Consider the following 18,980-nt stretch of genomic DNA (forward strand, 5'->3'; position numbering starts at 1 on the left):
AAATGACAGCGCAGAAAGATATATCAGACTTGTGTCATTAATAGCTCCTTTTCAAATATTTATCCATTTCCCTTTTAAATGGTGATATAGTGCTGCCTCACTAGACACTTCTGGTGAGGTATTTCAAATCCGATATGTGAAAAACGTATTTCAACTTCCCCCTTTGTTCCTCTAATGACAATATTTGAGTTTAGGCTCTTTTTTTTAAACTAATTTACCAACCAGTAAAAGCAATCTTACACTGTTTACCCTCTCAAAGCCTTTCCTAATATGGAAAACTGCTATTAGATCCCACCATCACCTTTTCTATTCCACTGAAAAAAGCCCTAATTTTTCAAGCCTTCCTTCATAATTATAATTCTCGCATTCCTCATGTTATTCTAGTCAGCTTTCAGTGCACCCTTTCCAGGGCTTTAATATCCTTCCTATATTGGGATGCCAGAACTTCATGTCCAAGTTCACCCATGAGCCAGTATTTTGTACAAATTCAACATCAAATCCTGGCTTTTCTGTTCAGTGCATGATCCCAGAATCCAATTTGCTTTCACTTCCACCTTTAAAGATCAATGTTCCACTCTTACAGTTCAGGGTAATCCGTGTCCCAAAATGTACTACCTCACATGTCTTAACATTGATTTGTACCTGCCACTTATCTGCCCACTCCATTAACCTGTCAATGTCCTGTGGCCTTCCACACAGTTTGCTATATCCCCTAATTTGGTAGCAACAAATTCAAGTCCAAACAATTTAGATAAATATTAATCAAAAGAAATCTCATTATACAATCTGTAATATATAGTGATTGGAGGAAATCTCACTAATATTTACAATCGCTAAAACGTTGTGAGGAAATCTTCCCCTATTATTTTTAAAGCTTAGCAACATTTCAAATTATAATAATTTGAATATGTCTAAAGCGTATCTGCAATTGTTAAATCTAAAATTGAGAATAACAAAGAAATTAAATCAAAACTCTAACTAGCTTGTCCTAGATTTTTTTTTAAACTGCTCCAGTCTCGAGTATTTGTCTGTAAGTAGATGCATTCAAGAGAATAATGCTATTGTTTGTTCTGGTAATGATTTTATGAGATCTGTGATTATACAGTAGAACATTTTGAAACAGATGCTACCATGTTTGATTGCCCACTGGCATTTTCTACCATACTTCAAAGCTCATTTCACATATCATTAAGGAAGCAATATGAACAATTCTGGGCTTTTTATAGAGTTACTTGGAGAAATTCATATTATAATAGTGCAGTAATGTACAATTTAATCTCATTGTCTTATTATATATATTATATTCTCTCACATTTTCACATTCATTATGCCTTGCTATTAGATCCATCATTGCTACATGTCTAAATATAATGCATTCAACTACAATATTCATCATCTTTTTATATTCCATATTATTTACAGTGTTAGGGCTAGAATTTCGATGACTTTGCGACCGGGTTTTCGTCACGATTTGATCCTCTGACCTCAGTAGTGGGTAAAATGATGGAATCAATTATTAAGGATGTCATAGCAGTGCATCTGGAAAATGGTGACATGATAGGTCCAAGTCAGCATGGATTTGTGAAAGGGAAATCATGCTTGACAAATCTTCTGGAATTTTTTGAGGATGTTTCCAGTAAAGTGGACAAAGGAGAACCAGTTGATGTGGTATATTTGGACTTTCAGAAGGCTTTCGACAAGGTCCCACACAAGAGATTAATGTGCAAAGTTAAAGCACATGGGATTGGGGGTAGTGTGCTGACGTGGATTGAGAACTGGTTGTCAGACAGGAAGCAAAGAGTAGGAGTAAACGGGTACTTTTCAGAATGGCAGGCAGTGACTAGTGGAGTGCCGCAAGGTTCTGTGCTGGGGCCCCAGCTGTTTACATTGTACATTAATGATTTAGACGAGGGGATTAAATGCAGTATCTCCAAATTTGCGGATGATACTAAGTTGGGTGGCAGTGTGAGCTGCGAGGAGGATGCTATTAGGCTGCAGAGTGACTTGGATAGGTTAGGTGAGTGGGCAAATGCATGGCAGATGAAGTATAATGTGGATAAATGTGAGGTTATCCACTTTGGTGGTAAAAACAGAGAGACAGACTATTATCTGAATGGTGACAGATTAGGAAAAGGGAAGGTGCAACGAGACCTGGGTGTCATGGTACATCAGTCATTGAAGGTTGGCATGCAGGTACAGCAGGCGGTTAAGAAAGCAAATGGCATGTTGGCCTTCATAGCGAGGGGATTTGAATACAGGGGCAGGGAGGTGTTGCTACAGTTGTACAGGGCCTTGGTGAGGCCACACCTGGAGTATTGTGTACAGTTTTGGTCTCCTAACTTGAGGAAGGACATTCTTGCTATTGAGGGAGTGCAGCGAAGGTTCACCAGACTGATTCCCGGGATGGCGGGACTGACCTATCAAGAAAGATTGGATCAATTGGGCTTGTATTCACTGGAGTTCAGAAGAATGAGAGGGGACCTCATAGAAACGTTTAAAATTCTGACGGGTTTAGACAGGTTAGATGCAGAAAGAATGTTCCCAATGTTGGGGAAGTCCAGAACCAGGGGTCACAGTCTGAGGATAAGGGGTAAGCCATTTAGGACCGAGATGAGGAGAAACTTCTTCACCCAGAGAGTGGTGAACCTGTGGAATTCTCTACCACAGAATGTAGTTGAGGCCAATTCACTAAATATATTCAAAAGGGAGTTAGATGAAGTCCTTACTACTCGGGGGATCAAGGGTTATGGCGAGAAAGCAGGAAGGGGGTACTGAAGTTTCATGTTCAGCCATGAACTCATTGAATGGCGGTGCAGGCTAGAAGGGCTGAATGGCCTGCTCCTGCACCTATTTTCTATGTTTCTATGTTTCTAAAATCCCAGTCGGCGGGATCTTCGAGGTACCTTCCTCATACTGCCGGGGAGAGGAGCGCCGACATGCAACACCGCAATTAACGTTTGCAATCAATTTTTGGCTCTCTCGGGACCCGTATTCTGTGCCCAGAATACTGACAGGGTCAAACCTACAGTGCAGGCCTGCCAACAGCGGTAAGTATGAAGCCTTGCAAAAATGGTAAGTTAAAGTTTTTATTTTTAAATTCTTTTTCAGCAATTTAGTAGGTAAGAGTTTTGTGAATGTTTTGTGAATGGCTTTTTTGTCATTTATTTGTTGTTTTTTCCCCCTCCCAAGACCTCTCACGCAGCGCTATCGGCCCTGGACTAAAGTTGCCGAAATTCGCGGTTTGTGCCGCGAATCCTCGTGCCATGCTGATTTTTACTGATGCGCAAATTAAAGGCAGGAAAATGGGCCTAAAAATGGTAGCAAAGCGAAAATAGTAATTTTGGTGTAAAACTATCATCTTCACTGAAAACCAAACTTCTATCCCATTGAGTTATAACGAGATTCTTACAATTATTTTGTAGGATTTATATCTCTAATGGATTTCCAATTTAAAATGGAGAAGAGTTAGTTTCTGCAATAAATATTTTTTCCATTTCTAAGTCTACTTTTTCATACTTCCCTCCAGTAAAGCCAGATGGGATGTGCACAGTTTAGCTGCCATTGTCCAACAAACCAATTCAAGCCATCATGTCCTGTTTCCTTGTTCACCAAACTAGCTGAGCCCATAGTTCAGTACTGATGTCAGTGTTGATAGTAGTTAGCCTGAATCCACTAAATAATTTTGGTTTACCTGATTGGTGTATCATTTTCTGCAGAAAGCCTTTTCAAACTGCATTTTATATGATCTCATTCATGATATCTCTATAACTAATATACACTAACATCATTTTCAAAAATCTTTAAAACATTTTGTAAAAAAGGTCACTTTTGATTGCCATTCATTAGAGTAACAGAAACACAAATACATTGTGCGAAATTATCCAGCACTGTGTTATATAGAGACAAATGCTCTAGATTTTAAGTACCTTGTGCTGGACTTTTCCAAATTGAGTGATTTATACCACGGGTATGCCCATACAGGTAGAACCAACATGATAAGCGCGATGTCCAGATGCTGGTGGTGGAAGGGAATGTGTAGAGATGTAGAGAACCACTGGAGAAGGTGCATGCCATGCACAAAATACAACCCGGGGGGAAAGTAAAGGTCAGAGTGGGACATCAGCCCCGGCAGGAAGGACCTTGGGGAAACTTGCAGATAGATTTTACTGGACCGCTACCCAGCAACAAGGGGAAGACATACTGCCTAGTTATAATAGACCAGTTTATGAAGTGGGTAGATGCTTTCACCACTAGAAATTGTTCAGCAGAAACCGTAGCTAGGATCCGAGCAGAAGAAATAATACCCCAATGAGGAGTGCCACTGCAGCTGGACTCAGATCAAGGTACCCACTTCACAGGGAAGGTAATGAAACAGGCCTGCGCTTTACTAGAGATCAGGCAAGATTATCCCATATCATCTGGAATCTTCTGGATTGGTGGAACGAATGAATAGAACCCTAAAAATGGCCATAGCCAAGGCAATGAGACTGCCAGAAGTCTTGGTTACAGGAAGAGAGGACGTAGGACCTTATAAAGACAGGATACGGAGGTTTGTGATGGAACTCTGTAAGCAGTTACATGATTTAGAAGCATAGAAACATAGAAAATAGGTGCAAGAGTAGGCCATTCAGCCCTTCTAGCCTGCACTATCATTCAATGCAACTTCAGTACCCCATTCCTGCTTTCTCGCCATACCCCTTGATCCCCCTAGTAGTAAGGACTTCATCTAACTCCTTTTTGAATATATTTAGTGAATTGGCCTCAACAACTTTCTGTGGTAGAGAATTCCACAGGTTCACCACTCTCTGGGTGAAGAAGTTTCTCCTCATCCCGGTCCTAAATGGCTTACCCCTTATCTTTAGACTATGACGCCTGGTTCTGGACTTCCCCAACATTGGGAACATTCTTCCTGCATCTAACCTGTCTGAACCCATCAGAATTTTAAACGTTTCTATGAGGTCCCCTCTCATTCTTTTGAACTCCAGTGAATACAAGCCCAGTTGAACCAGTCTTTCTTGATAGGTCAGTCCCGCCATCCCGGGAATCAGTCTGGTGAACCTTCGCTGCACTCCCTCAATAGCAAGAATGTCCTTTCTCAGGTTAGGAGACCAAAGCTGTACACAATACTCCAGGTGTGGCCTCACCAAGGTCCTGTACAACTGTAGCAACACCTCCCTGCCCCTGTACTCAAATCCACTTGCTATGAAGGCCAACATGCCATTTGTTTTCTTAACCACCTGCTGTACCTGCATGCCAACCTTCAATGACTGATGTACCATGACATCCAGGTCTCATTGCACCTCCCCTTTTCCTAATCTGTCACCATTCAGATAATAGTCTGTCTCTCTGTTTTTACCACCAAAGTGGATAACCTCACATTTATCCACATTATACTTCATCTGCCACGCATTTGCCCACTCACCTAACCTATCCATGTCGCTCTGCAGCCTCATAGCATCCTCCTCGCAGCTCACACTGCCACCCAACTTAGTGTCATCCGCAAATTTGGAGATACTACATTTAATCCCCTCGTCTAAATCATTAATGTACAATGTAAACAGCTGGGGCCCCAGCACAGAACCTTGCGGTGCCCCACTAGTCACTGCCTGCCATTCTGAAAAGTCCCCATTTACTCCTACTCATTGCTTCCTGTCTGACAACCAGTTCTCAATCCATGTCAGCACACTACCCCCAATCCCATGTGCTTTAACTTTGCACATTAATCTCTTGTGTGGGACTTTGTCGAAAGCCTTCTGAAAGTCCAAATATACCACATCAACTGGTTCTCCTTTGTCCACTTTACTGGAAACATCCTCAAAAAATTCCAGAAGATTTGTCAAGCATGATTTCCCTTTTACAAATCCATGCTGACTTGGACCTATCATGTCACCTCTTTCCAAATGCGCTGCTATGACATCCTTAATAATTGATTCCATCATTTTACCCACTACCGATGTCAGGCTGACCGGTCTATACTTCCCTGTTTTCTCTCTCCCTCCTTTTTTAAAAAGTGGGGTTATATTGGCTACCCTCCACTCGATAGGAACTGATCCAGAGTCAATGGAATGTTGGAAAATGACAGTCAATGCATCCGCTATTTCCAAGGCCACCTCCTTAAGTACTCTGGGATGCAGTCCATCGGGCCCTGGGGATTTATCAGCCTTCAATCCCATCAATTTCCCCAACACAATTTCCCGACTAATAAGGATTTCCTTCAGTTCCTCCTTCCGGAGGGTTGTTTGTGTCCTCCTTAGTGAATACCGAACCAAAGTACTTGTTCAATTGGTCCGCCATTTCTTTGTTCCCTGTTATGACTTCCCCTGATTCTGACTGCAGGGGACCTACGTTTGTCTTTACTAACCTTTTTCTCTTTACATATCTATAGAAACATTTGCAATCAGTCTTAACGTTCCCTGCAAGCTTCTTCTCGTACTCCATTTTCCCTGCCCTAATCAAATCCTTTGTCCTTCTCTGCTGAGTTCTAAATTTCTCCCAGTCCCCGGGTTCACTGCTATTTCTGGCCAATTTGTATGCCACTTCCTTGGCTTGAATACTATCCTTGATTTCCCTTGATAGCCACGGTTGAGCCACCTTCCCTTTTTTATTTTTACACCAGACAGGAATGTACAATTGTTGTAGTTCATCCATGCGGTCTCTAAATGTCTGCCATTGCCCATCCACAGTCAACCCCTTAAGTATCATTCGCCAATCTATCCTAGCCAATTCATGCCTCATACCTTCAAAGTTACCCTTCTTTATGTTCTAGACCCATGGTCTCTGAATTAACTGTTTCATTCTCCATCCTAATGCAGAATTCTACCATATTATGGTCACTCTTCCCTAAGGGGCCTCGCACAATGAGATTGCTAATTAATCCTCTCTCATTACACAACACCCAGTCTAAGATGGCCTCCCCCCAGTTGGTTCCTTGACATATTGGTCTCGAAAACCATCCCGTATGCACTCCAGGAAATCCTCCTCCACCGTATTGCTTCCAGTTTGGTTAGCCCAATCTATGTGCATATTAAAATCACCCATGATAACTGCTGCACCTTTATTGCATGCACCCCTAATTTCCTGTTTGATGCCCTCCCCAACATCACTACTACTGTTTGGAGGTCTGTACACAACTCCCACTAACGTTTTTTGCCCTTTGGTGTTCTGCAGCTCGACCCATATAATCCATATAATTCCACATCATCCAAGCTAATGTCCTTCTTAACTATTGCATTAATCTCCTCTTTAACCAGCAATGCTACCCCACCTCCTTTTCCTTTTATTCTATCCTTCCTGAATGTTGAATACCCCTGGATGTTGAGTTCCCAGCCCTGACCATCCTGGAGCCACGTCTCTGTAATCCCAATCACATCATATTTGTTAACATCTATTTGCACTGTTAATTCATCCACCTTATTACAGATACTCCTTGCATTAAGACACAAAGCCTTCAGGCTTGTTTTTTTAACACCCTTTGTCCTTTTAGAATTTTGCTGTACAATGGCCCTTTTTGTTCTTTGCCTTAGGTTTCTCTGCCCTCCACTTTTCCTCATCTCCTTTCTGTCTTTTGCTTTTGTCTCCTTTTTGTTTCCCTCTGTCTCCCTGCATTGGTTCCCATCCCCCTGCCATATTAGTTTAACTCCTCCCCAACAGCACTAGCAAACACTCTCCATAGGACATTGGTTCCGGTCCTGCCCAGGTGCAGACCGTCCGGTTTGTACTGGTCCCACCTCCCCCAGAACCGGTTCCAATGCCCCAGGAATTTGAATCCCTCCCTGCTGCACCACTGCTCAAGCCACGTATTCATCTGCGCTATCCTGTGATTCCTACTCTGACGAGCACGTGGCACTGGTAGCAATCCCGAGATTACTACTTTTGAGATCCTACTTTTTAATTTAGCTCCTAAAGGCACAGGCTAGAGATCAGCAAATAATCAAGGACTTAGAGAACGACACTAAGGAACAGAAAGTCCAAATAGCCCATAGAAACCAATCAGGTGATGGTGAGGATGGTAAGGGACATGTGCGCCTGCATAGTTATATGAGGTATCGACAAGTGGAAACACTGGATCCAGTTAAAAAGCATGGTCACTAACTAACTGGTGATGACTGGGAAATATTGTTTTTTTGCAGGACTCTGGTGCTCGTGGAAACAAAGTGGGGTAACGCAGCCTCATATCAAGGACAACAGGCTGAGGGATGGCAAGGCCTGTATTACAGGGACTCGGGCGACATTAGTTGTGATGAAGAATCAAAAACACTGATGGTGACGGACGGAGCAACAGTAAACTTAAATAACGGGCATAAAACAACGTAACAAGGAAACGAAACAACATTGGGGATGGACCAATAATTAGTGGGAATAAGACCACAGTGTGTTTTATAATCAGGAGGGACAAATATACTGCCCCCAGGGGAAGGGGCTGCAGATTTCTATGAATGGTGGTGGAGGGATATCTGCCGAGATAGACCCACCAACACAGCCCCACCCATTACTTTAGCAACAGTGATCACTACCAGGGCCCCGACCACCACACCCCCAGCACCACAAACGTGTCCAACTATGAACGCTGGGTCAAAAGGGGGATTGATAAGGCAGACCAAGGATAAGATACACTTCGGGGTACGTCAGCGAATAATTACTGTATTCCTAAACTTAACAGACTCCAGGATGATCAGGGCTGGAAACTCAACATCCAAGGGTATTCAACATTCAGGAAGGATAGAATAAAAGGAAAAGGAGGTGGGGTAGCGTTGCTGGTTAAAGAGGAGATTAATGCAATAGTTAGGAAGGACATTAGCTTGGATGATGTGGAATCTATATGGGTGGAGCTGCAGAACACCAAAGGACAAAAAATGTTAGTGGGAGTTGTGTACAGACCTCCAAACAGTAGTCGTGATGTTGGGGAGGGCATCAAACAGGAAATTAGGGGTGCATGCAATAAAGATGCAGCAGTTATCATGGGTGACTTTAATATGCATATAGATTGGGCTAACCAAACTGGAAGCAATACGGTGGAGGAGGATTTCCTGGAGTGCATAAGGGATGGTTTTTGAGACCAATATTTCGAGGAACCAACTAGCGGGGGAGGCCATCTTAGACTGGGTGTTGTGTAATGAGAGAGGATTAATTAGCAATCTCGTTGTGCGAGGCCCCTTAGGGAAGAGTGACCATAATATGGTGGAATTCTGCATTAGGATGGAGAATGAAACAGTTAATTCAGAGACCATGGTCTAGAACATAAAGAAGGGTAACTTTGAAGGTATGAGGCATGAATTGGCTAGGATAGATTGGCGAATGATACTTAAGGGGTTGACTGTGGATGGGCAATGGCAGCCATTTAGAGACCGCATGGATGAACTACAACAATTGTACATCCCTGTCTGCCGTAAAAATAAAAAAGGGAAGGTGACTCATTCGTGGCTATCAAGGGAAATCAGGGATAGTATTAAAGCCAAGGAAGTGGCATACAAATTGGCCAGAAATAGCAATGAACCCGGGGACTGGGAGAAATTTAGAACTCAGCAGAGGAGGACAAAGGGTTTGATTAGGGCAGTGAAAGTAGAATACGAGAGGAAGCTTGCAGGGAACATTAAAACGGACTGCAAAAGCTTCTTTAGCTATGTAAAGAGAAAAAGGTTGGTAAAGACAAATGTAGGTCCCCTGCAGTCAGAATCAGGGGAAGTCATAACGGGAACAAAGAAATGGCAGACCAATTGAACAAGTATTCACTAAGGAGGACACAAACAACCTTCCGGATATAAAAGGGGTCAGAGGGTCAAGTAAGAAGGAGGAACTGAGGGAAATCCTTATTTGTCGGGAAATTGTGTTGGGGAAATTGATGGGATTGAAGGCTGATAAATCCCCAGGGCCCGATGGACTGCATCCCAGAGTACTTAAGGAGGTGGCCTTGGAAATAGCGGATGCATTGACAGTCATTTTCCAACATTCCATAGACTCTGGATCAGTTCCTATGGAGTGGAGGGTAGCCAATGTAACCCCACTTTTTAAAAAAGGAGAGAGAGAGAAACGAGGGAATTATAGACCGGTCAGCCTGACATTGGTAGTGGGTAAAATGATGGAATCAATTATTAAGGATGTCATAGCAGCGCATTTGGAAAGAGGTGACATGATGATAGGTCCAAGTCAGCATGGATTTGTGAAAGGGAAATCATGCTTGACAAATCTTCTGGAATTTTTTGAGGATGTTTCCAGTAGAGTTGACAAGGTAGAACCAGTTGATGTGGTGTATTTGGACTTTCAGAAGGCTTTCGACAAAGTCTCACACAAGAGATTAATGTGCAAAGTTAAAGCACATGGGATTGGGGGTAGTGTGCTGATGTGGATTGAGAATTGGTTGGCAGACAGGAAGCAAAAAGTAGGAGTAAATGGGTACTTTTCAGAATGGCAGGCAATGACTATTGGGGTAGCGCAAGGTTCTGTGCTGGGGTCCCAGCTGTTTACATTGTACATTGTACATTGTACATTACAGACGAGGGGATTAAATGTAGTATCTCCAAATTTGCGGATGACACTAAGTTGGGTGGCAGTGTGAGCTGCGAGGAGGATGCTATGAGGCTGCAGAGTGACTTGGATAGGTTAGGTGAGTGGGCAAATGCATGGCAGATAAAGTATATTGTGGATAAATGTGAGGTTAACAGAGAGACAGACTATTGTCTGAATGGTGACAGATTAGAAAAAGAGGAGGTGCAGCGAGACCTGGGTGTCATGGTACATCAGTCATTGAAGGTTGGCATGCAAGTACAGCAGGCGGTTAAGAAAGGAAATGGCATATTGGCCTTCATAGCGAGGGGATTTGAGTACAAGGGCAGGGAGGTGTTACTACAGTTATACAGAGCCTTGGTGATGCCACACCTGGAGTATTGTGTGCAGTTTTGGTCTCCTAACTTGAGGAAGGACATTCTTGCTATTGAGGGGGTTCTTGGAATTGCAGCAAGGTTCACCAGACTGATTCCCGGGATGGCAGGACTGACCTATCAAGAAAGACTGGATCAACTGGGCTTGTATTCACTGGAGTTCAGGAGAATGAGAGGGGATCTCATAGAAACGTTTAAAATTCTGACGGGTTTAGACAGATTAGATGCAGGAAGAATGTTCCCAATGTTGGGGAAGTCCAGAACCCGGGGTCACAGTCTAAGGATAAGGGGTAAGCCATTTAGGGCCGAGATGAGGAGAAACTTCTTCACCCAGAGAGTGGTGAACCTGTGGAATTCTCTACCACAGGAAGTTGTTGAGGCCAATTCACTAAATATATTCAAAAAGGAGATAGATGTAGTCCTTACTACTAGGGGGATCAAGGGGTATAGCGAGAAAGCAGGAATGGGGTACTGAAGTTGCATGTTCAGCCATGAACTGATTGAATGGCGGTGCAGGCTCGAAGGGCTGAATGGCCTACTCCTGCATCTATTTTCTATGTTTCTATGTAAACATCCCCAACTTCTGTGGGTTAAACACTGTGGGCCCAAGTTTCCACATGATTCGCGCCTGATTTTTAGAAGCAACTGGTGGAGAATGGACTATTTTAGAAATCGCAATTCTCCACATTTTTTTTTCTGCACTTCTAGTCAGGTAGAACAGTTCCACTTTGGAACAGAATTTTTTCTTCAAAAGGGGGCGTGTCCGGCCACTGACGCCTGATTTGAAAGTTTCCACAGTGAAAATGTACTCCAAACTAACTTAGAATGGAGCAAGTGAAGATTTTTGTAGAACTGAAAAAACCTGTTCTACACATTTAAAAATCAGGCGCAGATTACAAATTAGGCGTCTAGAACGAGGTGGGGGGGGGGGGAGGGTGGGGGGGGGAAGGGAAGTAATTAAATTCTACAATAAATCCTTATTTATACTTATACAAACATTATACAAATAAATCCAACCTGAATAAAAATTTATAAGCAAAGAAAAGATTAAATAAACCATCTTCCTACCTGTGTGAAAGTGCTTCAGCCAGGGAGAATTCTGCAGCAAGCCTCACAAAACGAGGCAGCCGTTCCCAAACGCGGCGGGACGGTGGGGGGGGAGGAAGCCGTTCCAGACAGCTGGCGGGCGGGCCGGCGGGAGGGAGGGAACCGACCGACTGACCGACCGAACGCGTGGGGCGGGGGGGAAAGGAGGAAGCTGTTCCAGACGGCGGGAGGGAGGGAGGGAGGGAGGGAACCGACCGCCGACCAAACCGGGGGCGGGGAGGAAGCCGTTCCCGACGGCGGGCGGGCGGGAGGGAGGAGGGAACCGACCGCTGAAGGAAGCCGTTCCAGACGGTGGGAGGGAGGGAACCGACCGACCGAACGCGGGGGGTGGGCGGGGGCGGGAAGGAAGCCGTTCCAGACGGCGGGAGGGAGGGAGGGAGGGAGGGAACCGACCGCCGACCGAACCGGGGGCGGGGAGGAAGCCGTTCCCGACGGCGGGCGGGAGGGAGGGAGGAGGGAACCGACCGCCGAACGCGGGGGGTGGGCGGGGGCGGGAAGGAAGCCGTTCCAGACGGCGGGCGGGAGGGAACCGACCGACCGAACGCAGGGGAGGAAGCCGTTTCAGACGGCAGGGAGGGACCGAACGCAGTGGCGGGGGGGGCGGGGGGGGGGAGCAGTTCCGGGCGGGCGAGCGGGGGGAGGGGAGGAGTGCGGGCCCGACCGACCGACCGACCGAACGCAGCGGGGGGGGGGGGGGGGGGGGGGGGGAGGAAGCCGTTTCAGACGGCGGGAGGGAGGGAGGGAAGGAGACAGAAGGCTGCAAGAAGCCTCAGAAATTGAGGAGCCATTTCCCGACGGCAAAAGTGGGAGGTCAACTTTCCTCAAGCTGCCTCAACTTTCTGAGGCTTCCTGCAGCCTTCTCAGTGCTGATGTGCTGATGGCAATGTGCTTTTATTAAAAAATGTTCAAAAACTAAACAGCTATAAAGAACTACAAAAATGGCCGAGTGCCAATGTTTCCTTCACACTGCGCGTGCGCGAACGCTCCAACGCGCACGCGCAGCTTTGCCGGCAAGAAAAAAACTAATTTAAATAGTACCCGCCCCCTCCCACTTACAAAATCGGCGCGAGTGTAGGCTTCGCCCCCCTGGGCGCCGCGCCAAACAGACAAGGAGCTGCAGGGCGCTCCAGAATCGCGCGTTTTTTTTCCCGCGCCGTTTTAGGCGTGAAAAACAGGTGCCCAGCTCGGAGGGGCGCCCGTTTTTTATCGTGTGGAAACTTGGGCCCTATAAGCCTGTCTAAAAACCGAACCCTGCGGGCACATGAAGACCCTGAATCAAAAACCATGAAGTTTAATGTGGAAAGAAGGTCAGGTAAAAAGCTGGACCAGGGAAAAAGAGGGATACTAGAAATGGTAGGCGTGGGATATGTGGCGGGAGTTGCGACAGTAAACACTATAGATTATCGAGTTGATGCCCTAACACGAACCTTACAGGGATTATTGGAGAGAAATGTCGGAGAAACTCGCGTGCCATGACAATCCAGAAATGTAACTGAAGAGAACAACAGTACTAAGGGTCTCAGCATAGATGAGTGTTGCAAAAATAACCAAGTTATTTTATGTCGCGACCACTAAGAATGATCAAAGATGACTGTGGATATGACCAAGTGGACGGTTGCACCTTGAGTATCACCCTCCTAATACAGGACTACAAAATTATCGTTGTTCCACGAGGAAATGGAGATTTATGTGTGAGCACCACGGCAACTGAAATGAAGAAAGGAACACCTCATGCACCATTGTGAATACTGACTTCTGCTTCACTCAGCTTGACAAGACAGGTATAAATGGGTTTATTATAACCCCTGAACTAAAGGAGGAAACTATCGATGGGACAATGATTACCTGAGGAGGTTATGCAAAGGCCATCGGGCCGCAAGAAAAACCGATATTCGAACTGAATGAGGAACAAACGTGAATGAATTGCACATAATGAAAGAGAATTCGACAACATAGAGAAAACCCCAAGTGGAAGAAAGATAGAAGAAACAGAGGATACCCCATAATTTGAACATCGAGAAAATGTTGGCTAGAAAGAAATTATACACGAACTAAGCCGGACTCAATGTACTGTTTGTAGTGCAAGGGAACTCATCTTGCTAGTATTATCCTGTAAGAAGCGTGACTTATGTAAGAGGCAGGCCCTAGTCCGTACTATAGTTAAAACATTGAATAAAGGGAAATTAGATAGTCCAGCAGAAAGGACTTATTTAGTATAACCTTGATGGGAAAGCCAACAGGTAGATCCTGCAGCTCAGGAAGTAGTGCTACCCAAGCGAAAGGACAACCCTGGAAGCTCACCCATGAGGAATTCATTGGGAAATGGCCTATGTTGGGCACATAGCCAAGGGCCATAATGGGGGAATTGTAAGGGATATAGAGTTGTAGCAGGCAAAGAGCAGACAGATAGGTGGTCAGAACACAATGCTGAAGGTAGTGAACTAATCAGTATTAGGAGGGTCTGAGGAATCGGTGATGGTATAGATTATAATTGCCTATTGTATGTAACATTTGCTTATGTAGGTATAGCACACTTATAACAAATTAAAACTGTATGGTTAATTCATCCTTACCTTGGTAACACATAAACAAGACAGTAGAAGTCAGCAGTTACAATTTTGATTAGAAGAGATAAGAAAGCCAGTATTTTGGAACAGTTACTCTAAGCGATATAGACTAAGGCAAAGTGTACATTTAAGTGAACAAACACAATTAACATATGATGGGAGATGGGCAATTGCATGTACCACTCAGAGCTAGTCTGATAAGAGATGACAAATCAATGTAACTCTGCTGATAGCAATAGACCTATCAATGATTTTGTAGGAGGGTAGCCTCTTGTATTTTGAAGGTTCCACGATTGAACTTTCCCATGCATTTGCTTGAAATAAAGCCGGCTGAACTGAAGGTTTCGTTTGTTTGATTCCATGGTCGTTATACGAAGGCGAGGTGTCGATTACCTATGTCAGGTAGTCCGCCCCGAGGAAAAGAAGTCTTCATTTTACCCCAACAGAAAGGGCAGGTGTCAACTTCCTATATCAGGTAGTCCACCTCGAGGGAGAGAAGTTTTCCTTTTACACCAACACATAGTTCCTGTTCAGCACATGTCAGATGTCACATGCTACTCAATACAAATTTTTGTGCATAGTTAACCCATATTATCCAAGAAGTTCATATAATCCTTTAATTATAGCATCTTAAAAATATAGATTATATTATTACAATATTACAGTTCCATTTTGCAGTTCTGGATTGCCATTATTCCCAGATTTAGGCCTGACCACTGAGGGAACATTATTACTAAGGCTGCCACTGTTACTAAGATTTAAGTCATCTGCAAATAATTACAATCTTTAATATATGTAATGCAATAGGAAGGGAATTCATGGAATAATCCAGGGAGGGCTTACAAAATTATTTTTACAAACCTATCCTCTGTAATTGCAAATTCTTTATTAAACTTACCTTATGTTTAAGTGTAACTGGATTGGCCATTGGGTGAGCAGTGATACTGTAAAAATAGGAATTTATTTTAATTCACAATTCAGCTCCAGTTTGCCTACAGATTCCATTCCATCCTGAACACATTTTTGAGCACAGCAGTACTTGGAAAGTGAACCTGGATCTAGGTTTGTCACAAATGGAAGAAAAATACAAAGGGAGGTAAGTCTTAATTTTTTTTCACGAGGGCTCCCAGTTAATATCTGGGTAAAGTAAATCGAAACACGTATAATTTCATTGTTAATATTCAATTCTTAGTAACATAGCAACAGTTTCAGACAGGACAAGACCATTACTCCATCTATCCCACCTATCTATAGTATTCCACTGACACATTTCTAATAACCCTGAATCCCATTTGTTAGCAAGAATCTGGTCTAGTTCCTTTTTGAAACTCACTAAGGTTTCTTATTTCATCACCCATGCTGGTAATCTGTTCCACACACTTCCCACCCATTTAGTAAAAATATTCCTCCTGCATTTCCTATTTTCTTTTGTTGTTCTTTATTTGTAAATATCACCCTTTTGCATAAATTCTGTATATGGCAGGAACGCAACTTGGATCCAAATTGTCCAAACATTTCTTAATTTTAAATCATTTGATCACATCCCCTCTCAGTCTTTTTCAAGAGAAAAGACCCAAAGTAGTCAATCTTTCCTCATACATTACTTTCTTAAGTACAGGGATCAACAGTTTGTACTTTGTACCGCTCCAATAAGCAAATATTCTTTTTTGAAATAGGGAGATGAAAACTGCATGCAGCACTCCAGGTATGGTCTCACCAGGGCTAAATACAGTTTTAAAATGACCTTTCTAGATTTATTTGTTATATCCTTGCTATGCATTCTGACATTCTGTTTGTTTTTTAAACAGCCAGAGAACTGTGTGTTGATAGTTTTAATGACCTCTCCACTAAAACCCCAAAAATTGTCCTGCTCCAACACCTCAAATACATTCCCATATAGTATGTAATCCACATTAAACTTCCCTCTGCCAAATCTCATAACCTTACATTTCCCTGTATTAAACTTAATCTATAATTTCTCCACCCACATATGAACATAAGAACATAAGAATTAGGAACAGGAGTAGGCCATCTAGCCCCTTGAGCCTGCTCCGCCATTCAATAAGATCATAGCTGATCTGGTCGTGGACTCAGCTCCATTTACCCGCCCTCTCCCCGTAACCCTTAATTCCCTTATTGGTTAAAAATCTATCTATCTTTGACTTGAAAACATTCAATGAGCCAGCCTCAACTGCTTCCTTGGACAGAGAATTCCACAGATTCACAACCCTCTGGGAGAAGAAATTCTTTCTCAACTCGGTTTTAAATTGGCTCCTCCGTATTTTGAGGCTGTGCCCCCTAGTTCTAGTCTCCCCTACCAATGGAAACAACCTCTCTGCCTCTATCTTGTCTATCCCTTTCATGATTTTAAATGTTTCTATAAGATCACCCCTCATCCTTCTGAACTCCAACGAGTAAAGACCCAGTCTACTCAATCTATCATCATAAGGTAACCCCCTCATTTCTGGAATCAGCCTAGTGAATCGTCTCTGTACCCCTTCCAAAGCTAGTATATCCTTCCTTAAGTAAGGTGACCAAAACTGCACGCAGTACTCCAGGTGTGGCCTTACCAATACCTTATACAGTTGCAGCAAGACCTCCCTGCTTTTGTACTCCATCCCTCTCGCAATGAAGGCCAACATTTCATTCACCTTCCTGATTACCTGCTGCACCTGCAAACTAACCTTTTGGGATTCATGCACAAGGACGCCCAGGTCCCTATGCACCACAGCATGTTGTAATTTCTCCCTATTCAAATAATATTCCCTTTTACTGTTTTTTTTCCCAAGGTGGATGACCTCACACTTTCCGACATTGTATTCTATCTGCCAAACCTTAACCCATTCGCTTAACCTATCCAAATCTCCTTGCAGCCTCTCTGAGTCCTCTACACAACCCGCTTTCCCACTAATCTTTGTGTCATCTGCAAATTTTGTTGCACTACACTCTGTCCCCTCTTCTAGGTCATCTATGTATATTGTAAACAGTTGTGGTCCCAGCACCGATCCCTGTGGCACACCACTAACCACCGATTTCCAACCGGAAAAGGACCCATTTATCCCGACTCTCTGCTTTCTGTTTGCCAGCCAATTCTCTATCCATGCTAATACATTTCCTCTGACTCCGCGTACCTTTATCTTCTGCAGTAACCTTTTGTGTGGCACCTTATCGAATGCCTTTTGGAAATCTAAATACACCACATCCATCGGTACACCTCTATCCACCATGCTCGTTATATCCTCAAAGAATTCCAGTAAGTTAGTTAAACATGATTTCCCTTTCATGAATCCATGCTGCGTCTGCTTAATTGCACTATTCCTATCCAGATGTCCCGCTATTTCTTCCTTAATGATAGTTTCAAGCATTTTCCCCACTACAGATGTTAAACTAACCTGCCTATAGTTACCTGCCTTTTGCCTGCCCCCTTTTTTAAACAGAGGCGTTACATTAGCTGCTTTCCAATCCGCTGGTACCTCCCCAGAGTCCAGAGAATTTTGGTAGATTATAACGAATGCATCTGCTATAACTTCCGCCATCTCTTTTAATACCCTGGGATGCATTTCATCAGGACCAGGGGACTTGTCTACCTTCAGTCCCATTAGTCTGTCCAGCACTACCCCCCTAGTGATAGTGATTGTCTCAAGGTCCTCCCTTCCCACATTCCTATGGCCTGCAAATTTCCGGCATGGTTTTTGTGTCTTCCACTGTGAAGACGGAAGCAAAATAATTGTTTAAGGTCTCAGCCATTTCCACATTTCCCATTATTAAATCCCCCTTTTCATCTTCTGAGGGACCAACATTTACTTTAGTCACTCTTTTCCGTTTTATATATCTGTAAAAGCTTTTACTATCTGTTTTTATGTTTTGCGCAAGTTTACCTTCGTAATCCATCTTCCCTTTCTTTATTGCTATTTTAGTCATTCTTTGCTGTTGCTTAAAATTTTCCCAATCCTCTAGTTTCCCACTAACCTTGGCCACCTTATACGCATTGGTCTTTGATTTGATACTTTCCTTTATTTCCTTTGTTATCCACGGTTGGTTATCCCTTCTCTTGCCGCCCTTCTTTTTCACTGGAATCTATTTTTGTTGCGCACTATGAAAGAGCTCCTTAAAAGTCCTCCACTGATCCTCAATTGTGCCACCGTTTCATCCTTGTTTCCGGTCTACTTTAGCAAACTCTGCCCTCATCCCACTGTAGTCCCCTTTGTTTAAGCATAGTACGCTCGTTTCTGACACAACTTCCTCATCCTCAATCTGTATTACAAATTCAACCATATCGTGATCACTCATTCCGAGAGGATCTTTTACGAGGAGATCGTTTATTTTTCCTGTCTCATTACACAGGACCAGATGTAAGATGGCTTGTTCCCTTGTAGGTTCTGTTACATACTGTTCTAAGAAACAATCCCGTATGCATTCTATGAATTCCTCC

The sequence above is a fragment of the Pristiophorus japonicus genome, chromosome 3 (assembly GCF_044704955.1).
Source record: "Pristiophorus japonicus isolate sPriJap1 chromosome 3, sPriJap1.hap1, whole genome shotgun sequence".
NCBI lineage: Eukaryota > Metazoa > Chordata > Chondrichthyes > Pristiophoridae > Pristiophorus > Pristiophorus japonicus.